General features: G+C 41.1%; 1 pseudogene; it reads left to right on the forward strand.

The window, feature by feature from the left end:
• Positions 1-14546: 14546 nt before the first annotated feature.
• LOC114664440 (zinc finger protein 91-like) overlaps positions 14547-25837 on the forward strand; it is a 65577-nt pseudogene continuing 54286 nt past the window's right edge.

Here is a 25837-nt window from a genome sequence, read left to right on the forward strand (position 1 = left end):
TGAATTAATTAGTGGCAGATTTGTATTCCCTAATGAAGACGTAATACTGGCGGTCACTGAGGTATAATGTGAACCAAGAAAGAGCGGCACCAGAGATACCAATAGCTGAAAGTTGGGACAGTAAAATGTTATGGTTAACTGCATGAAACGCTGTGTTCAAGTCAAAAAGAATTAGAATAGCGGCCATCCCAGAATCTGAGGTTATAAGTAAGTCATTGGCTACCTTAAGTAAAGCAGTTTCAGTGCTATGTAGGGCTCTGAATCCCGACTGAAAAGGCTCAAGCAGGTTATGCAAATTTAAATAATCATGGAGTTGAGCAGCAACAACCTTTTCTAAGATCTTAGTCATAAATGGAAGATTAGAAATTGGGTGATAAAATTTGAACTGTAAGGGATCTGAGCCAGGTTTTTCTTAAAACGGGTTACAGCAGCAGTTTTTAAATCACTTGGAACAACACAGGTGCAGAAACTACAGTTGATAAAGTGAGAAATGGGGGCAGAAAGTTTGTCAGTGCAAGCCTTGATCAGTAAAGTAGGGGCAGGATCTAGGTGGCAGGTAGATTGATTTAATTTAGATATTACTTCAGCAATATAAATTGGTGGGGGGGGGGGGGGTTAAATTTAGATAAGTAAACTGTAGATTTAGGGCGGCATGGTGGGTAGCGCTGCTGCCTCGCAGTTAGGAGACCTGGGTTCACTTCCTGGGTCCTCCCTGCATGGAATTTGCATGTTCTCCCCTGTGTCTGCGTGGGTTTCCTCCGGGTGCTCCGGTTCCTCCCACAGTCCAAAGGTGCATTGGTGATTCTAAATTGTCCCTAGTGTGTGCTTGGTGTGTGTGTGTGCCGTGTGGTGGGCTGGTGCCCTGTTCAGGGTTTGTTTCCTGCCTTGCACCCTGTGTTGGCTGGGATTGGCTCCAGCAGACCCCCGTGGCCCTGTAGTTAGGATATAGCGGGTTGGATGGATGGATGGATGAACTGTAGATTTAGAAGTATAATCAGTCGACAGAGATGAGGAATGGTTAGTAGAGAAACTTTGATATATGGTCATAATTTTTGACTGAAAATAGTCCAAAACTAGATTACAGTGCTAAACAGAGAAATAAGGATTTTTAACAGCAGGTTGACAAAATCTGTTAACTGTATTAAAGATATCTAGGGCGACAAGTACCAAAGTCAATAAGAGTGAAATAGTACTTTGAATGTGCAGCCAATAATGCACATTTATAACTTACTCAGGGTCACACAGTGTCAGTAGTAAGGTGTGAACCCACCACCTCAGGGTTTGAAGTCCAAAGCTTTAACCACTACACGCAAACCTATAGTATGTGTGTGAGATACCCCATGTTCTGGCCTGGATACTCTTTACTGATAATATCCTTAAGCTTTGGTTCAATGATCTGGGTTTGGACCACCTTTACTTTGCCAGGGTGTAATAAAGGCTTAAAATAATTGGGTGAGTCCAAAACATAAGCCGACAATAACTGATTCTGTCTTGCCAAAGTAACTGCAGTGTTTTAAAAATTGTGTGAATTGTGAACTACCCTCTTGAAAAGACTATGCTTAGATTCAAACCTCATGCTCCCCAGATCAACTAAGGGGCCAAAACATCTTAGGATATTTGGATAATGCTCTAGAAAATGGTGTTTTTTTTTCATTTGGAAACACTTCTTGAAACAGTTGTCTGTGTCCTGAGAGCTTTGACTGTAAATAGCACAATGTTTGCTTGGAAAATGCAAGTTCCGCAATATACTTCAGGCAGGTCCATTACATTTTCCAAGTTTTCTCTTTTTTTTCAGGCACTAAATCATCAAAGGTAAGAGTCTCAACAGTGTCTAGTTCTCATGCTCATGACCACCAATTGCTTTTTTTTTTAAACTGGATGTTTGTGAAATTTTTTGTGGCCAATTAATTTTATCAGAGTGGTCATATGAAAAATTCTGGATGATAGTGTTATGTCTGTCAAATTTAACAAACACTCAACTCAAAAGGTACAGCACTCTCAAGAAGGTCAGGTGGAAACCCAGTGTGATGGACGATACGCATGGGCAGGTGTCCCCGCTGGTCTGGTAAGAAGGGTGGTTCCTTAACTGGACAGGAGGCTATCCCTATGCTAGTCCAAGAAAAGGGGATGAAGAATATCCTACCTCACCAAAAACAGGCAAAGGATGCTGATGTCAGAATGAATACACTGTCATCCCGGCTGGGTTAGATCCAGGCACAATACCCAGTCGGGATGCCCATATAATGGAAGGATGGGGGAGGACATTTGATTTGGTACATTTCCTCCCCCAGGATGTTAGGTGGGAATCTCCCTGGTTTAAAGTTCCCACACGGACTCCTATAGGGCATGCTGCATCCTGTAATACCTTGATGCAGCCCTTTGGTGATCTGTGGGGGCTGAAGGGGTTAACAATCCCTATATGGTGGGACTACCGATTGACCTGGAAATACTTCCATCGGGCTATGCTGTAGCACCAGAAGTAGTTCTGCATCTAAGATAAAAGAGGCCACTTGACCTCATCCAGGCAAGTCGGAGTCGGGTGGAAATGGACAAAGCTTGCCTGGGAAGTGTAGTGAAGGAGAAAAGAGAGAGAAACTGAGGAGAATCAGGCTGGTTGTGTTACTGGATCCTTTGTGGAAGGTAACTGTGAAAATAAATCAGTTTTATTTGAATGGGACTTATGTCTGTGAGATTCACTCTGGGGTTTGGGGCTCAGGTGGTGGTCTGCAACAGTTACAGGGTGGAAAAAAGTCAAATATTTACTCAACACACATTCAGCTTTCATGCCACTGATAGACTCAAGACTGCACTGTAAAAAATACAAATCTAAATATCGTTTTGGAGTGCTAAAAAAATAAGTTGCTTTAACTTTTTGTGAGATGCAAAGTTAAGACAAAATGTTATATCAAGTTTGACAGATCTCAAGTATTGCTCTTAAAGTAAATGTAGAACTTTAAGTTATGATAACGTAAAATAATCTTTTATTTAATTGGTTTGGCTTACACTTCCGGAAGATCAAGAAAAGCGACCCCATTTTCATTGTGTGCCTTACGTTGTGAAGATTTTATTTAGTTCCGAGGCATGTGACATTCAACAACACTGACGTTTTGAGTTAAGAAGATTGGTCAATATTTTGTGACAATTCAAGAATAATTAATCTGCCGTATAGGACAACGTAAGGCACGAATTGTTTGTTTCACTTAAGTTGCACTAGTTTATTTTTCAGAATTGTCACAATTCATATAGTCTTTTGATACCAGGAATGTTAATGAATATGCCTATTTTGAAGTTTAAATTACTCGAATGTATAGATTGTCCAAGCCATGACGACACTGCAAATTTTCACATGAAAAACAACATATTCTGATTAAGCACTATCAATTAAAATGCTAGCATCATCTAAGCAACAGAAGAGTGCAGTGTTTGTACTTTGACCGTTTAGCTTTATTTAATACCGTAGGAGCTTTAACAACACAGTGAAGCCGTGGCCATTCTAAAAGTGATAAATCAGAGTGCACCACGTTTAATTGTGAACATTGTATTTTCAAAGCCACTTGCAAAGAAAGGACTTATATTATTCACTTGAGCAGACACTTGAAAAGCTATGAAACTCTGAAATGTCTGTATTCTAAATGTATTTTTTAAACAAACATTCTTTCCACATTCTGAGTGCACATTAACAGGTGTGATAGACGACCTTGCCCCACTGGGACGCCGGGAGAGGGGCAATATCTTCCCCGGGACGCAAGAGGACAGCCACCCTGGATTGAATGGGGGCCACGGAGCTTGGAAGCTCAACCCTGTGGGGGGCCATGGCCACCACCAGGGAGCGCCTGGATGGTTCCAGAGCCATGGACTGCAGCACTTCCGCCACACCAGGAAGTGCTGCTGGAACAGGAACCAGGTACACCCGGAATGCCTCTGGGTGCCCATATGCAGCATAGACATAGAATTACTAGACGCCGTATGATCAGCAGCATCGTACGTCAACGTCGCCGCCATATTGTGAGTGGCACTGCTGTGGCATGAAGTAATGGATAAAGATGCCTCATGCAAGTGCTGCTTGGGATTGTACAAACCGCTGTATACTCCAAACCAGATCCCGGTGGATTACATTTCATAGGTAAAGATGGACAATTGTTTTGGTTATATTTGGCCATTAGAAATTCCCATTTTATAATCTTAACTTTAGCTATGCCAGGCTAAGCTAGCAAAGATATGCATTTATGTGCTCAAGTGAGCCTCCAAACAACGTTTTGGCTAAATGTATTTAGTCACTAACTATGTAGATTGTTGTTAGCTGTTAACATTTCTCAAACTTTGAAAGTTTCCCAAAGAAATCCACCTCAGGAAGCAGTGGGAGGTAGCACTTAGACGGGATTTTGGGAAAGCTGTCCTGTGATGTGTGCCGTGCTAGTTTGGTAACAGATGCTGTATCAGCATCACATTATCAAAGCTACCACTTGCTCACATTAAAAAACAAAGGAGGTTTGATGATTCCTTCTGATGATCCAGTCAAGGTAGTCAAAGTAGCTGAGCGTGTTATCCGACAGTCGACATTAGGGCAAGCTGTCAGTGTATCTTTGATCAATCAGTTTGTTCGGGCTGAGATTGGTTCAGATGATGTGTTTTTTCTCAAGGACCTGTGGAATATGGCCGGCCGTTCATCCCAGCCAATACCCCCAAGCCGCCAGGTGGAGCCCTGCCTGCAACATAGAGGTGCCCCGAGTTCCAGCAGGGCATCATGGACAGTGGAGTTTTTCATCACAGCCCTGCTGGATACCATGGGAACCTCCAGGGGATGCTGCAGGAAAGCCCAGAGACTTTTGTTTCACCTATAACCTGGAAATGCGTATTAGTCACGGCAACAGAGCGAATGACTCACTTCCAGGTTGAAGAAAAGGAGTTTTTATCTGACCTGGAAGTGTTAAAAATCACATGGACTATGGGAAATTCCAGACGTCGAGCTGAGCTGGGTGGAAGGGTGGCAACGCGTCTGGGAGTGGAGGATTGATTATTGTATATTTATATGAGTATTGTGGAGTGTAGGGTGCTTTGTGCACTGTTTATTGATAAAATAAAGTCATATTAGACTTTTATCTGGTGTCTGGCATCTCGAACAAGGGTTCAAGGGAGCGATAGCGCCCTCTATCTGTTACAGTGGCGTAGTCGGCAGGATTCTCTAGCGTCTTTTGCAGAGGACCTGTACATAAATTTTCTGGGAACAGAGAAACCCAAAAAGACAGCGTCAGGACACTCAAGAAAACCCACCATACTCAGTGGGCTGCGCTGCATAATCGTAAGCCTCCATAAACATCGGTACATGATGGGGAAGAAGTCTGGGAAGAAGAATGGGGAATGCCCAAAGGAACAGACCCTAGATGACGCCAAGCGGTTATGGACATACCTGACGGGAAGCGGAGAAGACAGAGCAGTGATTGATGCTGAGAGGACCCGGGCATTACGGCAGCGGGATGGCTGTCGGGCTTCGGACATACAGGACAACCTCTATAAACTAAGAGGACGAAATCGGAATCCAGAGGTATGTGCCACAAAAACGTCCGATTCGCCAGGACCTTATTTTAATTACTTTTCAGAGGCCTGTCTTCTCGTTTCTGACGACGAGTCGGAGATATACTTCCCACCTAGGCAAGATGGCTGCGATGACGGAGAAGGGTCTGGCTGCAGACCGTACACTCTCAGCCACATGCATGCTCAGCCACTGATGTCAGATGCATGCTCAGCCACAACAGGAAGTGCAACCAAGGCTCAAGCAGCAACTTAGTTTTTGAGGCCAATGCGAATGGTAAGTTACGTTTTATTATTTCTTTTACCGAATTATATAGTTACATGTTTAATTTTATTTCATGCCATACACACATTATTGCAGTGTAAATGTTTTGGTCAAGTGCATTAAGTAACTTCTTTCTTTGATGACTGGAGTGAGTTTGTTTTCAGTTGCGGCGACTACTAGCCAGTTAGCTCACGTTATCTTACCGTTAAATAGACACATGTCTACAACCTTAAGATATCAGAAGCATATTTAAAATCATGTGAATTAAAGTGATGTAAAAATGATTATTAAGCTTATTAATAAAACAAAGATGTGTTGTTTCTTTGTCCTTTTACAGATGCACCCCTCCATAAGACGTGAGGCTATTGTGCCACAGCAGTGCACGAATTGTTGCACTTTGTATTGTTGTCCACTATGCCCTGCCCTACAGTCTATGAGGTTGGCAAAAATCCAACAGCATTTAGATGGACATTTAAAAAAATGCAATTATTTTTGAAGGTAATGCAAGGTGGATTATTACAATATAACTAGGGTGACTGAATAATTAATGTGCAAAAATGCACTGAACTCTTGCATGTTAAAGCACAAAAAACCTGAAAACTTTAGCCAGACATGAGAAAAATATTCTTTTAAAAATTTGGTAAGAGTCCCCCATGTAACAGAGTCTGTTTTCAGTCTACTTTAAGGCATTGTACAGACATGGAAAAAAATCACTTAAGGTGCTTGTAAATTTACTGGACACAGACCATGATATAGCCCACATAACAGCCACAATAGTCCCATTGTTTAGCATCCGAAATGCAATAACAAATTGTCAAAATATTTCTGCATGTCATGCAAACTGGACCTTACAGTATCACCCGACTCAAAAAGAACTGGTTAGTTTTATTAAATGTAAATTATACAGCATTTCAGTAAATATATATTTTTTAATCTAATTTCTGATATTGGACTTTTATTAGCTGGACTATGTACTTGACACTGAGAGACCAGGAACAGAACTTATTGTTCGAACCACAAAAGCATGTCTTACTCGTGCTGACTTTAGGAGCCTGGGCTTGAATGAGGATATGGAATCTACAGTGAGTTTTGATTTCTGCACATTTCCTGACAGATAATTCTTAATATATTGTAATCTGTAACAAAAGTTTCTAGTATATACAGTATTTTTACTCTGTTGAACATTTTTCTATGAGCTGTACATTTGTTTTACAGATTGGAAACAGCTGTTTGGAGTTGATTGAAAGAATTGCTCATGCAAAGGTACAGTTTACGTGGGTGCAATTTTTTTTTTTATGTTTTAGTTGTATGACAACATAATGTCTCCAAACACTTCACAGGGAAGAAGGGTTTTCATTGCTGATCTGTATGTTGTCCCAACTTGGCTACCTCCCAGCAAAAGTGATCCAATGTTAAGTCTTCCTGTGAGTATACCCTAATTTATTCATGTGTTAATTGGTTTGATATCTTTATACTGTATATTTGACTTTTCTTGCCTATTTCCTTATTGCATTAGAATGATGTTTACACCATTGACTCACTCATGATTCCTCTGTGGACGCCAGGGCACTTCCAGTTGTGTGTAACTAGGGTTCACTTTACAATAATATTTCACCTAACTTCAACATAATGTTTTTCTTCAGTTTTCTACAAATCATGCTATTTGAGGATCCATTTTTTGATATTTTTTTTTTGAGTATTTCAGATTAATTAGTATAGTTTACCTTTGTTCTTAGTTATTTCAGTGTTCATTCAGCATTGAAGGAAAGTCTCCTTTAGGTTCTGAAGCCAATGCAGAGAGAGATACTCTTTCTAGATTCTAAATGTGTCCAGGCACCCGGTGGATTTGGTGCTCAAAGATACACAGCTCTGTTAAGGTTACAATAATGAAATAATTAATTTCGGTTCTGAGACGGTCATGTTCTTATGACCAATCTCACAGAAGTTCCAGAGTTTTGCATGCATTTGCGTAATGCATGCATAAGGTCATGTTCTGTGGACCTTGGTGATTCTGAGATCAACATATTCTTTTGACTGGCCTCAAGTAAGCAAACATTGGGTAAGCTGTTCAATTGTTTTGTTAATGCATGCATAAGGTCATGTTCTGCAGACCTTGTTCTGGGACGGTCTTGTTCTTATGACCAGCCTTCAGAAAGCTTTAAAATAGGATTTTCTGTTTTGTTTAGATTTGTATGTCTTTGTCTACAATTGACAGGGATCTTGCAAAAAGGATCAATCCAGGGCAGTGGAGTGAAAAGACTGGACTTGAGTTAGAAGTAATTATTACATATTTATATTTTATAAATACATTTTTAGTTATTATTACAGCATGTAGTAAAATATGTTTTAAACTAGGTAAAGAAAAGGTTAGTGCATATATATATAAAACGCATTAGGTCAATAGAAATACATGAAAAAAAAGTGGTGGGGTACAAAGGTTAAAAAGTTGATACAAAACAATTGACACTCACAACTGGTTTCTTTTTTTCCCCTAAAAGAGGTTTCCCCAACAAACGTATGGAAATGACTGTGGAATCTTCATGCTGATGGTGAGATGTATGTTAGTTATTTTGTCCTTTTTGCTTTTTTCCTGCCTTCATACTAATTATTATTTTTTATTCTTTTTTTTTTTAGAGTTGGCCCTTTACGTAGCACTTGATGCCCCCTTTGATTACACAATAGTCAGAATTTTATTTGTTTAAATTAAATTTTCAGAAATAACAAATGAATAATGAAAATCAACGATGCCATTAATGTTCTTATTTTGTGTTCAGCTGGATATGTCTGCCCTTCGGAAGTGGTGGTGTTTGCTATTGATGGAGAACTTTGAACTGGACAAGTATTTAAATGTGATTGCTGTGAAGCAATCATTTTATCGTGCCATCTGTTCCTTATTCTTTCAACTTTGAAGTGTAATTTTTCCACAGTAGAAAATACATTCATGGCTTATAATGCATAGTTATATGGGAGATTTAAAATTTGTACTTCTTAATCTGAGAGCAAAAAGCAAAAACCTCTTTTTTTAACTGTTCTAATCAAGGAGCAGTGCTTTAACTAATAGCCAAATCAGCTTTAAAATTTTATAAGTACACTTTAATTATACAGTTTGTTTAAAAGTAAGTATCTTTAATTGCATGTGTCTTATAGTAGTTGCATTTGAATTTTATTCATTTATCATTTTTCAGCCATGGCAAGCTTTTTGCCCACTGGACAGAGGAGTTCAAGACTTTCTTGAGTGGTAAACGACAGCCTGTATTCTGCCTATGCAAAAGAAAGCATGAAGAGACGGTGCAGGTGAACATTTTTAATTTATAGAATACATTTCACTCGAACAGTAAACTTCAGAAAAGCTCTTCAGAAACTCTCCCAACTGATTAAACATTAGTGATCTGCTATAAATCTCATAGAAATTAAAAACAGTATTAATAAGACATTGGTGGTATGGGTAACATAGCATGTCAACTTATCTGCCTAATTCATATCTTTTTGAAAACTGGCAAAAATGCAGATATCCAACCCAGCAAAACTCAATTCAGGGAGATAACCACTATGGTACTTGTATAGCACATTAGAAAATTGAAAACTCCTTTGTGATAAAAAGATCGTAATAGATGGTAGCATAAATAAAAGTTATGAGATGTAGCCACAAATTATATGAATCTAAATTGGACCCTAAGGTGTGTTTGCCCCATGTACAGAAAAATCATGTAGGTTTACTTAGCACAAAGAGAGGCCAATCAGAATGCCCCCTCAGTCTCATACAGACTCTTGCCCACAAAAACCACCTATTTGTGATATTCTGTGTTGTCTGAGGGAGTCATGATGCTTATATCAGAATGCAGTAGACTTCTGGAACTACAGAAAACGTTGACCACCTTAAATAGCTTTATATCTCATGATTGGACACACCTGTCACACAGAACTCCAAAAATGGGCCAGACAAAATTATTGGCACCCTTTCAAAATTGTGGGTAAATCGTTTTATTTCAAGCATATGATGCTCGTTTGAACTCACCTGTGGCAAGAAACAGGTGCTGGCAATACAGCAATCACACCTGAAGCCACTTAAAATGGAGAAAAGTTGACTCAACCTTTCTGTTGTGTGTCTTGAGTGTGCCACACTAAGCATGGAGAACAGAAAGAAGAGCAGAGAATTGTCTGAGGACTTGAGAACAAAAATTGTGGAAAAATATCAACAACCTCAAGGCTACAAGTCCATCTCCAGAGATCTTCATGTTCCTTTGTCCACTGTGCACAACATAATCAAGAAGTGCACAACACATGGCACTGTAGCTAATCTCCCTGGACATGGATGGAAGAGAAAAATTGATAAAAGACTGCAACGAAGGATAGTCCGAATGGTGGATAAACAACCCCAATCAACTGCAAAACATATTCAAGCTGTTCTGCAGACTCAGAGTGCAACAGTGTCAGCTCGAACTATCCGTCGACATCTGAACGAAATTAAACGCTATGGCAGGAGAGCCAGGAGGACCCCACTGCTAACACAGAAACATAAAAAAGCCAGACTGGAGTTTGCCAAAATGTACTTGAGGAACCCAAAATCCTTCTGGGTGAACGTCTTGTGGTTAGATGAGACCAAGGTAGAGCTTTTTGGTAAAGCTCATCATTATACTGTTTACATAAAACAGAATGAGGCCTACGAAGAAAAGAACACAGTACCTACAGTCAAACATGGTGGAGGTTCTAAGATGTTTTGGGGATGTTTTGCTGCCTCTGGCACTGGATGCCTTGACTGTGTGCAAGGCATCATGAAATCTGAAGACTACCAAAGATATTGGGGCGCAATGTAGGGCCCAGTGTCAGAAAGCTGGGTCTGTGTCAGAGGTCATGGGTGTTTCAGCAGAACAATGACCCCAAACATACCTCTAAAAGCACCCAGAAATGGTTGAAGACAAAGCACTGGAGAGTTCTGAAGTGGCCAGCAATGAGTCCGGATCTAAATCCGATTGAACACTTATGGAGAGATCTCAAAATTGCTGTTGGGAGAAGGCGCCCTTCAAATCTGGGAAACCTTGAGCAGTTTGCAAAAGAAGAGTGGTCGGAAATTCCAGTTGAGAGGTGTAACAAGCTTGTTGATGGTTATAGGAAGCGCTTGATTTCAGTTATTTTTTCCAAAGGGCGTGCAACCAAATATTAAGTTGAGGGTGCCAATAATTTTGTCCAGCCCGGTTTTTGAGTTTTGTGTGACATGATGTCAGATTTGGCCTTTTTTCTTTGTTTTTTTGTGTTGTTCCAATGTACATAAAGGAAATAAACATGTGTATACCAAAACATTTGTAATTGCAACAATTTTCTGGGAGAAATGGTGCATTTTCAAGGAAAATTCCAGGGGTGCCGATAATTTCGGCCATGACTGTAGATTTTTTTTTTGTTGTTGTTACTATTCTTCCATCCATCCATTTTCCAACCCGCTGAATCCGAACACAGGGTCACGGGGGTCTGCTGGAGCCAATCCCAGCCAACACAGGGCACAAGGCAGGAACCAATCCTGGGCAGGGTGCCAACCCACCGCAGGACACACACAAACACACCAAGCACACACTAGGGCCAATTTAGAATCGCCAATCCACCTAACCTGCATGTCTTTGGACTGTGGGAGGAAACCGGAGCGCCCGGAGGAAACCCACGCAGACACGGGGAGAACATGCAAACTCCACGCAGGGAGGACCTGGGAAGCGAACCTGGGTCTCCTAACTGCGAGGCAGCAGCGCTACCCACTGCGGCACCGTGCTGCCCTTTACTATTCTTGCCTAATCTTATTTCTATTTCTTTTCTTGTAACTTCTCTTTGACATCTTGTTAAGCACTTTGGCCTTTTATATATGTGTATGTAATTTACTTGTTTGTTCTTAAAGTATATCGTTTATTTGTTTAAGTTCTTAATTTGGATATATGTGATATTTCAGTACAGTTTTTAAACTATAGACGATTTGAGGAAACTAAAGCATGGTTGAACAGACGCTATTTCGAGCTTCACACATATTATCTGCATTGGAATTACAGTTTCCTCAAGTATAGTATATGTATACATTAGGAATAATTTACTTATTTAAGTTGAGTAAATGCTTTATAGTTCTAACACGGTGGTGCAGTGGTAGCACTGCTGCCTCATGGTAAGGAGATCTGGGTTCGCTTCCCGGGTCCTCCCTGCGTGGAGTTTGCATGTTCTCCCCGTGCCTGCATGGGTTTCCGTCCAAAGACATGCAGGTTAGGTGCATTGGCGATTCTAAATTGTCCCAAGAGTGTACATATGCCCTGTGGTGGGCTGGCGCCCTGCCATGGGTTTGTTTCCTGCCCTGTGCCCTGTGTTGGCTGGGATTGGCTCCAGCAGACCCCCATGACCCTGTAGTTAGGATATCGCGGGTTGGAAAATGGATGGACGTTATAACAATGTCCCGATATTGATGTTATCTTGAGTGTAGTACGCCATCTAGTGTAATAATAAAGTACCCTATTAAAAATATTGTTAATAGTTACACATTTAAGAGAAAGATACTGTGATAGCAGGGCAGCATGGTGGTGCAGTGGTAGCGCTTCCCGGGTCCTCCCTGCGTGAGGTTTGCATGTTCTCCCCGTGTCTGAGTGGATTTCCTCCCACAGTCCAAAGACACGCAGGTTAGGTGCATTGGCGATCCTAATTGTCCCTAGGGTGTGCTTGGTGTGTGTGTGTGTGTGTGTGTGTGTGTGTGTGTGTGTGTGTGTGTGTGTGGCGCCCTGCCTGGGATTTGTTCCTGCCTTGCGCCCTATGCTGGCTGGGATTGGCTCCAGCAGACCCCGTGACCCTGTGTTAGGATATAGCGGGTGGACAATGACTGACTGACTGACATTGTGATAGCTAATTTATGTTTATTATTTATTTTAGACTATACCTTCACATTTGTATATATTTGGAAGAAATTAATAAATAAATTTTGGACATCTTCATCTACTGTACCTCTGGACCAGATAAGCGTAGTGGTTATAATTTAATCCTGAACCTACTTAATTTTTCACAACAAAAATGTAATTTGTTTATAAAAAATCGTGTATTTATTTTTACACTTTCAAACTTTAGTCGCCTTCAAAGTACTCTCCGTTTGATGCAAATACATTTACCGAGACGTTTTTTTTCCTCTTCGATTTTGATCCCTTTATGGGCTTCTGCCCTTTTTTATTTCAAAATATTTGTGTATTTTTATTACACAACGGTAAAATTTTTCTCTTTGAGGATTATTTTCATCCGGAGAAACAAAAAAAGTCACACGAGTGCACAATCCCCCTCACGTCAAAGAAACAGATGATCGTTATTTTCACATTCGACTTAAAAAGTCGTCCTTTTTTTTGGGCCGTGTGGAAGTGGCAGGTTTCCATTGGCTGGATTGCTGCTTCGTTTAGGGGTCGTAACCATAGCAACCGAGGATCGTCTCCGGTTATGGTTTTGGAGAAAAAAATCAGTGTCAGCCTCCAACTGCTCCTTTAGCGCACTGCATGCATGCAGGCAAGCGATTGTCTCATTGTTCAGGCGTGAGCAAACGAGGCACGAATTTTGCTGCAACTCGTTTCATGCCCAAATCTTCCGACAAAATTGGCAAAACGCGTTGAAAGAGTCTTCGAAAAAAATTTACTGAAGCCGAACGTAGCACCCCACAACAACGCTAGTTGGCACACAGATGGAGAAGGGTTTCTAGAATATTCACACGTACTAAAAACAGCTCGCCCTCCACACGATTGTGTGTGTGTGTGTTTTGTTCTTTATCTCGCCTTATACAATATTTTGTATTAGAAATTGCAGGTTAAGGTCCTGGCTCAACGGCTCAGAAGAGCAGGATCTCTTCTGGCAGTAACGTGGATTCAGATCGGCAACATTCTGGATACCGGCACAGAACCTTAGCCTTAGAGCCAACACTCTGCCCTTTAATTACTTTTTTTCTGGGTCCCTCCACGTATTCATTAACCTAAAAAAACGAGTGTAAAAATACCCGAATTGATACCGCAGCGCCTATAAAACTAGAAAAAAAGAACACACACCTAACAACTGGAAATGAGTCCAGTATTTTTTTTATCACTCAAGATTTTGATTTAAATACTAAATGAGAGGCAGACACGTGAAGAATGAATACGTGCAAAACATGAACAAACTGTGGACGCACATTCTCTGTGAGGCCAATCTGGAGTCGCCAAGTAGCCACACACAAATACGGGAAGAACATCCAAACTCTGCACAGACCACATCTGGGTGTGGGATTCAAACCCGGGACTCTGGACACGTAAGGCAGCAGTCCTACCACCAACAGCATTAAAATATGGATTAATAAGTAAATAAAGAGAAGCATGATTTCAATTAGTTCATTAATATTATCCAGCTAAACGTTATATAAGAATTTTTTAAAGTCATTTAAACTGAACCTGTTCCGTACTTATTCTGGAAATGTATCTTTATACAAAATTGTTTAAATTGTAATAATGGTTATGTCTTTAGTGACTAACGTACAGTATTATTAAAAATATATATTCTTTGCCTTTCACAGCTGTAGTAATGAAAATGAGTACAAATTCTATTTGGTACAGTTTATAATCTTACTTGGAAAATACCGTAATATATCATGTAAATATCACACCTAAATCTGTATTTTGTAAGGTTATTACGAAGTACAATTATAGGTTAGTTCAATAGCTACCTCTGCTCCCTTCTTTATTATTGGAGAAAAGAAAGTCTAAAGTAGGAAGACGATGACGTCACCAGTGCGACGGAAAGGGACCGCAAAGCTCAAAACGCGAGAGGTGGTGAATGCTGGTGTGTTGTAGCCGACTCCGTGAAAAGGTGCGTACTTAAAATATATCTGTGAGGAATAAAACCAAAGGCTCAGCAGTAGCGGAGGAGTCCACGGTAGACAGATACATGGGGTTCACTCGCTGAGTTCCGAGAGTAATTTCGGCGGCGTTTCTTTCGGTCCGCTGTGTTTTTGCTCAGGACTGATGGGCAGGGAGTCGATTTCCGCACGCCCACTTGGCCGCTCTGCATTCGGGTCTGTGTCTGTGCACTGCACGTCCAGTTTGAGACCTAATTGCGATTTATGTCGCCCAGACACACGCCCATTGTCGTTCGTTAATGTTCATTCTCTTAGTCACACAGGTTTTTAGTCTATAAATAGAAGCATCCTCTTAGTGCTTCTAATTTCACCAGTAAACCCCCGATTCTCTAAAGAATCGCAAATCCAAGAATGGCAATCACTTTCTGTTCCCTCCGATCTTTGGAGGGATGAAAAATGATGGAGGGTGGGAGCGTCCTGTGAAAGTTTTCATTTAATTAAATAAATATATTTGTACTAAAATTAACCAATTTATTAAAAGTAAAATTGAAATGCAATTGTTATATCATTTAAGTCCAAAATGTCTTTGAGTTGCTGCACTTATAAGTAAAAAAAATATCGGAGTGCAAAAGTTTAATTGAATTAAATTGGAAACAAAAAAATTCATAAAATGGTAAATTAAAAATAGTTAATCAAAAATTTCTTTATAAACAACATTTTTGGTAAAGATGGTTTGCTGTTGTTGAATTAGCTGTCCCTGGTATGGAGTAGTTAAAACCTTACTTTAACCTCACTTTAACGTCACACGAACGCCGAACTCTCGAAAAGGCAACATAAAGTTGTCCATGTCCAAATACAGACTCGGATAGGTAAATGACTACTTTGTCCATGGTTTGTCCTTGGGATTTGTTGATCGTCATGGCAAATACAGCGTTAATGGGAAATTGTCGTTGTTTAAGTTTAAAAAGGTAATTCCAGGTCAGAACGTGTAAGGTCAATTCTGAGAATCAAAACAGTATTACTAGTATGGGATCCCGTAAGCACTTGTGCCTCAGTAATATTTACTCTCATGACCAACCGTGTACTGTTGCATAAACTTTGTTTACTATTAAGGTTTCTTAATAGCATGACTATTGTCCCTACTTTAAGGTAAGATTGTGGTGTGGTAATCCGGCCGGGTTAATAGTGTTTAAATATTCTAATGGGAAATTAAGATGGTCAGTTTCGTCTTCAGAATTAACACTATCAGTACTTAGAAAGACGCGGCTTTCTCCAGGAAGCAATGCAATCACTTTATTTATCTGGTCAACGTCAATATTCTTTGGTGTGTCAAAAGTGGTATCTGGTGTAATGATATTGCTTCACCAAAAACCTTTGTTACCAAGTCGTCGCAAACAAAGGCGTGAGGGATTTGAATAATATCTGGGTGAAGTTGAAACACATTGGTAAGGTTTCTATATCCTAGTTGCAACAACCAATTGGTATATTCTGAATCTGTACACCGCATGTTCTCTACCAAGCTTAGTTTCTCAAAGTAATTTTCTGCGTATTTCAAACTGGACTGAACAATAGCTGAACGCATGGCGTGCGGAACAACAGCCAAGCACTGTCAAAAATCTCCTCCTAATAAAAGTACTTTTCCTCCAAACAGAATATTATTATCCATTAATGCTCTGAGAAGTTTATCAATGGTATTGAGTAAATGACTGGATGCCATTGTACATTCGTCTAATATCAATAGTTTTGCCAGACGGATCTCATTTGCACTGTCACTTTGCATTTTCATAGTTGAAACCGATGTTTCCGTGATTGGAACTGGAAGCTTGAATAAAGAGTGACATGTCAGACCATTTATCAACAAATTAGCCGCTACCCCGGTTGCAGCTGACGCGAAAAGGTGTGTGTGTTCGCGTTCGGGCAGCTGTTGTATTGTGCACAGCTTACTTCTGGCATCTGCAATCCTTGTATATATACAAACATTACTAAACGAAGGTTGTATATCTGGTGCTGTGCGCGTTCTCGTTTGGGTGGCGGTTGTATTGTGACCAGAAGTTTAGTTTACAGGTTGTGTTGTGTTGTTTGGGCGCCACCTATTGACTGTGGGAAGCCGCTGGGTTTGACTCTGGGGTGCTGACGCGCAGTGCACGTGTGGTGCTTCTGGCCACTGGCATCCGTGCATATATACAACCTTCATTTAGTAATATAGATCACAGCTGGATTAGCCATTAAGTAAAATAAGATTGTACTTGGTGCATTAAGGGCATTAAGGGAAAGGGGTGAGGTGGTGCAGTGGTAGCACTGCTGCCTCGCAGTAAGGAGACCCCGGTTCACTTCCCAGGTCCTCCCTGCGTGGAGTATGCATGTTCTCCCCGTGTCTGCGTGGGTTTCCTCCGGGTGCTCCGGTTTCCACCCACAGTCCAAGGACATGCAGGTTAGGTGGATTGGCGATTCTAAATTGCCCCCAAAACCTCTCCCCCAAGGGCGGCCATAAGTTGAGGTAATTCTTGGTAGCTAAAACCAATCAGATCGCTTTCTGATACCAAGATTCTAACAAGAAATGAAAGCCCAGGCCAATCGCAGCCTTTATCGGCTACCAAGAATTGACCATTCACAACCCGTTTCTGCTACCAAGATTTGGCCAATGACGGCTCGATCGGCTACCAATTTTTGGCTCGTGTTGGCTACCAAAACTCAGAAAGGGCGGGCCAACCTCTTGTCAGTTAATGTATTCTGCAAAAGCTTGTTCGAGTCTGCACACAGACGCTTTGCGATTTGCATTTCATTTTGAACTTTCTAAAAACGTTACTCATGAGTGTCGGTTTGTGCAGATATTTTTACATTCACGTACACATTTTTTGAATGATTTTTTTAAACATTCTTGGTGCAGTTTATTACATTTATTAAATATGTGTGCAAAACGTGTAAAGACAGATATAATAATGTATAAATAAACATTGAATTGTATAATCATAGTTTAATTTTTTATACTTAACACTAATTTCACAAATCGTTCATATTAATGCTAATACAGAATAATAATAATTATAGTTATACTCTATATTAACATTAATGTTATAAAATATGTTTATAAAATAGACCTACACCTTTAATACTCAGACGATTCTAATCGTGCTGTAGAACAGCATATTTTATATATATATAATATAAATATATAACAATAATAAAAATCATAATAAAATAGTAATAATAGAGGTTAATGATATATGCTAATCTTGGGAATACAATTAATTTACAATCTAGTAACTGCCACACGGTCCACCGATGCTCACGGGACCATGCTTATCTTGGTTATGTTGGCTGTCCCGTTCAGTCGTCCACTGAGAGTGAGTGCAGCACAGCGTTACCAGACTTAACAATAATTATCAAACATGAAACTGAGCTGAGAAGAACAGGAGAGATATACAAAGAAATCCATCCATCCATCCATTTTCCAACCCGCTGAATCCGAACACATTGTCACGGGGGTCTGCTGGAGCCAATCCCAGCCAACACAGGGCACAAGGCAGGAACCAATCCCAGGCAGGGTGCCAACCCACCGCAGGACACACACAAACACACCCACACACCAAGCACACACTAGGGCCAATCTAGAATCGCCAATCCACCTAACCAGCATGTCTTTGGACTGTGGGAGGAAACCGGAGCGCCCGGAGGAAACCCACGCAGACACGGGGAGAACATGCAAACTCCACGCAGGGAGGAATAGCAGAGATATTCTTTTCTAAGTGATGTGCCACACATAATGTCACTAAATCATCTACTGAAATGGAAAGGTGCTCTCAGTGTTGTCAAAAGGTGACTGATTCTTACGCAGAGGACTTGCACACTAATTTCTCAGCTGAGCTTCAGCAGTTTCCCTCATATGTGCGTCATACGTTCAGTGCTACTAAAATGTACAAAGAAGATTCAGTCCTGCTGATCTTTGTAAAATAATTGTAGAAGACAATATTGAGTGCGCCTTTCCAAATGTAGACAATTGCTTTCTTATGTTTTTAACATTAATGGTAACAAATTGCTCAGCTGAGCGTTCATTTTCTTAGTTGAAGTATATTAAAAATCCCAACAGAACAGCTAGGCAACAAGGCAGACTGGACGCCTTATCTCTGCTAAGTACAGAAGCAGATGTAAGATTGGTTCTGAGGATTTGATCAAAGACACTGCAATGAGAAAAAGTAAAAGAAAATGTTTTCAAATATGAATAAAGTGGAAGTATCCAAAATTAAACACTATTTTCCATCATACTGTAAATTTTGTTCATTTTGAAAAATACAATTTTTTTTTACATTATTGTTTATATTTTGAAGTAGATATAGATGGGGGTGCCAAAATCTTAAGTGCTTAGAGCCCTGATTTTTCATTCACGATGAAACAGTACGCGTGTACAGACCCAGCGACCGGCAGGGCTTTGTCTGCCATCTCTATGTGTGAATGTACACATACGTTTTGCTCACGAAGCATTTGCAGAATGTAATGTGTATCACATTTAATGATGTTGGGGATTTGCATCCGAGTCCGAATGCTGCTTTTTCTGTAACAGCAAATGTCTGTATGGATTATTCCATAAGGGGAAATTCACCTGTATAAGAGAAAAATCAAAGTGTATTCGATTGCTCAAGTACAACACCATGTATTTCTATAGTATATGTTCAAACAAAACATGCTGCTGAAAGTGCTTTATGAGATGTTAAAGAAAGCATGCAGGTAAAAAGAAAAATAATACATTTCAAATAGAAATACTGGAAGTATATTGTGACTTGTGACTCACTGTCTTGCACCCGAAAGACAAGGCCGAGTCCATGGGCTTCAGGAAAACCGGCTTTATTCAATTCAAAACAGGAACAGCCAGAGTATTTATTGAAATGGGAGCTACAACTTCACTACACACAGACACCACAAACAAGCAGTGATGTTATCAGTCATCCTGCCTTGGCTCCCTTCTTCAGTTCAGGCCCCCCTTGTCAGGTCGGTCCAGCAGCTGTGGATCAGTGGCTGGGATCGGGTCATCCTGGAGGGGAGGGGACAGAACGAATAAAAGCAGGCCAAGTCAGTAGCCAAATTAAAGTGATCCCCACATCAACCCCCAGCTGACAGATGCATTACACAGCAGGGCTGCAAATTTGTAGTTTCCTCAGTGGTGTGGCAAACCTGCCATTAACTCACAAGCGGACAAACAACCGTTAACTGCTGTGTCACCCATGTGTCACCATTGGGGGGGGGGGTCTCAACAGGTCTCACAATATGATGAATAAAATACCAGAAATAATAAAATTAAATTAAGACACACTTACATAATAAGTGACTTCTGTTGTATGTTGTTCTGAATCGCCACTTCAGGTTTCCATATGCTAATTTTACTCTGCTGTGTCTACAGAGGAAGGGAAAAGGAAGTTCCCATTTCCAGTAGCAGATGTACAGCATGGAGAAGAGAATTCCAGTTATCCAGCAGAGATGCAAGTGTGAAGAGGCAGGCACAGAAGCGGGGAGCAACATGGAGGAAATGGAGTGCCACACACTACACATGGGCCTCCATTTCACAAATGCTCTGGAGGAAAGAAATGCGGACATTAAGGGAGAGGACTGTGAATGGGAATTTGTGTACCAATCTCAGGAGAATCCAAGCATTAAGAAAGAAGAGGATTGTGAATCTGAGGAAACGCACATTAAAGTAGACACTGAGGGAAGATTTGAGAGCATCGACGGGCAGAAAAGTGCAACTGTAAACCGTGTTAAAAAAGAAGAACTTAAATGGGAGTCTCTCCCCCTGTACGTGTGTCCAGAGGTAACTGGATCAGGCTTCACTGCAAACGGTCATCATTCTATCCAAGTGAAGTCTGAAAATTTGGAGTCTGACAAAGAATTCTGTTCCGTTTCTTCTGGAGAAGGTAAGTGTCAGATACAAAGTCAGTGTTAGGCGAGCGGCCGATGATTCACAAGAGAATTGCTCTTTTGCCTTTTCTCTGAACATGAAAATGTAGGCTTGTTGGTCTGTGAATTCTGTAGTAAAAAGCTGCAATGTATTTTTTTAAACATTAAATAACAAAATGCCAACTTTTAAATTGAACACCTCATGTATGACAGCTTGATTGATTAATTTCTCTAAAATTCTAGTATTGATTGCATTTATCCCTCACAGTCTGAGGAGTAGGGCAGTTCATAAACAAACGAGCATTTTGGAAAAAAAATTCAAAGTAACATTCTCATTTATCAGTATAATGAAACTGACTATTCAATCAAGTCAAGTGAAGTGAAATTGGGGAGCATGCACTGGTACAGCGTGTCACCGCACCCACCACACAACGAAACAGCTCGGGATCATGCCGGTCCCCTACAGACTCCCTCTTCCCACATGGGAATCTGCTGAATCAACACTGTCGATAGTCATGACCAAGATGACCTGACAAATGAGGACAAATCTCAGATGGAGCCAGGGGATAGTGTAAAATGCTCAGGTGCATTTATTATAAAAAACAATCCAACACAAAAGTAAAACCAAAAATGTCCATTGTGCAGTGTTCTAAAAAAACAAATCCATAAAATCATTGAAACGTGAAGATAAAATCCATAATAAATAAATCCATTAAAATAGAGGTTAAAATGCAGTCTCTCTTCACCCGATTGCAGCCCACCACCTTCTGTTTTCCCAGCTCACCCATCACATGCGTTGCCGGTGGAGCCTCTGCAGCACTAACTCCTTTCTGCCGACCCCCATCTTGGCTGCCGCCACGCTGCACAGCCAGACCGTCCAAGGTCGGCACACCTCCAGTCTTCCATCACGCTCCATCAGTCACTCCGCGGATCCATTAGGAGGTATTACCTCTCGCTCATCCCACTCTACTTGCTTAGTCAGTGGGGCAAACCAGCCCCTAGAGTGCCTTACACTGCACTCACTTCCAGAGCCCCAGCTCTGCCTTCTCCTTCCTGGTCTCTGACCCACAGCCATTTTAAGATCTCTCCAGAGATGTTCAGTCGGATTCAAGTCTGGGCTCTGGCTGGGCCACTCAAGGACATTCACAGAGTTGTCCCGAACCAACTCCTTTGATATCTTGGCTGTGTGCTTAGGGTCGTTGTCCTGCTGAAAGATGAACTGTTGCCCCAGTCTGAGGTCAAGAGCGCTCTGGAGCAGGTTTTCATCCAGGATGTCTCTGTACATTGCTGCCGTTATCTTTCCCTTTATCCTGACTAGTCTCCCAGTCTCTGCCACTGAAAAACATCCCCAAAGCATGATGCTGCCACCACCATGCTTCACTGTAGGGATGGTATTGGCCTGGTGATGAGCGGTGCCTGGTTTCCTCCAAATGTGAGGCCTGGTATTCACACCAAAGAGTTCAATCTTTGTATCATCAGACCAGAGAATTTTCTTCCTCATGGTCTGAGAGTCCTTCAGGTGCTTTTTGGCAAACTCCAGGCAGGCTGCCATGTGCCTTTTACTAAAGAGTGGCTTCCGTGTGGCCACTCTACCATACAGGCCTGATTGGTGGATTGCTGCAGAGATGGTTGTCCTTCTGGAAGGTTCACCTTTATCCACAGAGGACCTCTGGAGCTCTGACAGAGTGACCATTGGGTTCTTGGTCACCTCCCTGACTAAGGCCCTTCTCCCCCAATTGCTCAGTTTAGATGGCCGGCCAGCTCTAGGAAGAGTCCTGGTGGTTTTCGAACTTCTTCCACTTACGGATGATGGAGGCCACTGTGCTCATTGGGACCTTCAAAGCAGCAGAAATTTTTCTGTAACCTTCCCCAGATTTGTGCCTCGAGACAGTCCTGTCTCGGAGGTCTACAGACAATTCCTTTGACTTCATGCTTGGTTTGTGCTCTGACATGAACTGTCAACTGTGGGACCTTATATAGACAGGTGTGTGCCTTTCCAAATCATGTCCAATCAACTGAATTTACCACAGGTGGACTCCAATTAAGCTGCAGAAACATCTCAGGGATGATCAGGGGAAACAGGATGAACCTGAGCTCAATTTTGAGCTTCATGGCAAAGGCTGTGAATACTTCTGTACATGTGCTTCCTCAATTTTTTTATTTTTAAGAAATTTGCAAAAATCTCAAGTAAACTTTTTTCACGTTGTCATTATGGGGTGTTGTGTGTAGAATGAATTTAATCCATTTTGGAATAAGACTGTAACATAACAAAATGTGGAAAAAGTGATGCGCTGTGAATACTTTCCGGATGCACTGTGTGTGTGTGTATATATATATATATATATATATATATATATATATATTATTACGTACACACACACATCTCTGTGGGCGCAGCACCTTATTCATATGCTGCAGGAAGCCAATGAAACGATTGAGAATGATTGCACCTGCACGTGCAGGTGCGACTTGCCCCAATTACCTCATCAACTCCCTGCGGTCATGCAATCGCGCCCACGAAGACTGACACGGCTCTATGGATTTAAAACCTGGCCATATTTTGTTGTAGCCACAGACCCGCTATACCACAACCTTCTCATTTATTCTGAATAGTGAAACTGAATATTCAATCAAGTGAAGCTGGGGAGCATGCAGTGGCACAGCAGGTCACCGCACCCACCACATAACAAAACAGCTCGGGATTTCGGATTAGTAACCCTCCAGGCAGACACGTGGTCAAGTCCCACCCTCCCCAGAAATGACCATCTATCTGCTGCAGCCAGGTGTTACGTGGGCAACCCCTTGGCCTGGTCCAGCCACTCGGGTCCCCAACAATGAGGATCCTATGAGCCGGAATCCCCCTAGCGCCACATGGCCGTAGTGCCGTAACTGATGCCCCCTCACAATGCAGGTGATGTGCCTCATTCGGGCCTCCGTGAGCAACTGCAAAGGACACAAAGTCAAACCAGCAGTACCCAAGGGTTCCCCGAAGAGACACCGTATCAAAGGAGTTCAGTCTTCATCTCACGTCACTGGATAGTGTCCATGTCTTGCAACCAAATAGCAAACAGGAAGCACCAGGACTCTAAACACTTGGCCCATCATCCTTTTGCAAAGATACTGGGAGAGCCAGACACCCCTTTCCAGCGACCTCATGATGCCCCATGCTCTCCCAATCCATCTACTGACTTCATAGGAAGAGTCACCAGAGACATGAATGTCACTGACTATTCAATGACAGAATAAAATTGCAAATGAAAGCAGTGTATAGATTGAATTTGTTTATTTTTTTATAAAACTTAACTGTGAAAGCATAAGCATTAAACAATATATTTATCCAATCAAAAGAAAATGCATTTCATGTAAGTCAGTGGTACTTCATTTGTTTCAGACCAAGGACCAATTTGCTAAATTGAAATAGACATACATGGTCATCTGTATAACAGTCGCTCATTAGTGTAATATTACTACTTTTGTTATGTCAAAAGGTGTTTATGTGAAATATGCTGCAATTCTGTCCATTGCTGAAGGCTTTGTGCTCCAAAGCCTCTGATTTCAGCTAGTGATTCATAATAACTCCTTGGCCATGAAGATAGCATAACATCAGGAGGACCCTTACTAGTCACCTCCTCACTTTTTTCACATCCCTTTCATTCCAAACCAGAGACTTCATGATTAGCATACACAGTTGTAAATGGGACAAATTATTCCACGGGCTGCCTCCATCGTGTTCTGCTGTTTTTATTGTCATTGGCCGATGTATTGCCAGATATCACCTAGAACATCAATCTATAGTTTAAAGACATTGTTTAAGGTCTAGGTATCAGATCGACAAGAATAAAGACTCAAATTATGTTAATCCTGCATTTTACTACTCTCTGGGCCCCCGAGCAAGGCCCTGAACCTTAAAATTGTATGTGTGTGCGTAAAATAAATAAATATGGAAGATGTTTGTGTTTAAGTAATCAAACATGGTCTTCAATATCTGATCATTTTCCAAGTGCAGTTTTCTTTGGTACTTATGACAATCAAACCAATATATGAAGCAGAAAAAGTGAATCTCTTACTAATAAGTTGTGAGCTTTTTAATTATGAGTACACTATTTCAAACTAAATAATTGCATCTTATCAAATCTTTTTTTATGCTATTCTGCAGATATTCAGGAGAATGGCTATGTGTATCCATCATCACTTCCTCAGGAATCTGTACAATGCAGACCACAGCAGACACAGCACAGTGAAAATATGAAGTCAATGACATTTGGATCAGCGATGTTATTAGAAACTACTCTGAGCTGTAATTCCATCCTTACTATGAAACAATCAGGGACTGACCCAATAAAAGTTCAAAAACAGCAGAAGAAAAAAATTACATCTGAATGTAAAGATGATCTGAAGAGCTACACAAGACAGATGGCATATTGCTGCTCTGAATGTGGCAAACAATTCTCTTGCAGAAGCAATCTTCAAACTCACACAAGAATTCACACTGGTGAGAAGCCATTTTGCTGTTCTAAATGCGGGAAACAATTCTCTTCCAGTAGCCATCTTAAAACACACACAAGAATTCACACTGGAGAGAAACCATATTGCTGTTCTGAATGTGGCAAACGATTCTTCTGCAGTAGCCATTTAGAGACTCACACAAGAATTCATACTGGAGAAAAGCCATATTGCTGTTCTGAATGTGGCAAACGATTCTCTGCCAGCAGTGATCTTCATAAGCATACAAGAATTCACACTGGAGAGAAGCCATATTGTTGTTCTGAATGTGGTAAACGATTCCTCTGCAGTAGCCATCTACAGACTCACACAAGAATTCACACTGGAGAGAGGCCATATAGCTGTTCTGAATGTGGAAAACTATTTTCTGCCAGTAGCGATCTTCATAAGCACACAAGAATTCATACTGGAGAGAAGCCATTTTGTTGTTCTGAATGTGGCAAACGATTCTCTTTCAGTAGCGATCTTCATAAGCATTCAAGAATTCACTCTGGAGAGAGGCCATATTGCTGCTTTGAATGTGGCAAACAATTCATCACAAGTGACAGGCTTCAGATCCACACAAGAATTCACACAGGAGAGAAGCCATATAGCTGTTCTGAATGTGGAAAACAATTCTCCACCAGTAGCAGTCTTCAGAAACATAAGAGTAAACACTGAAAAGAGACAGTATTGCTGTTCTGACTGCAGCAAAACATTTGTCAAACAGTAGCAGTCTTCAGATCCGCAGAAGAATTCATACTGAAGAGAAGCCATTTGGTGGGCTGACTATTGCAAACAATAAAGTTGCACTGATTCAGATTCTGCTGGCTGGTTCAGAATGTCAACTTTCTTAGACTGCT

This window comes from Erpetoichthys calabaricus, chromosome 1 (assembly GCF_900747795.2).
Source record: "Erpetoichthys calabaricus chromosome 1, fErpCal1.3, whole genome shotgun sequence".
NCBI lineage: Eukaryota > Metazoa > Chordata > Cladistia > Polypteriformes > Polypteridae > Erpetoichthys > Erpetoichthys calabaricus.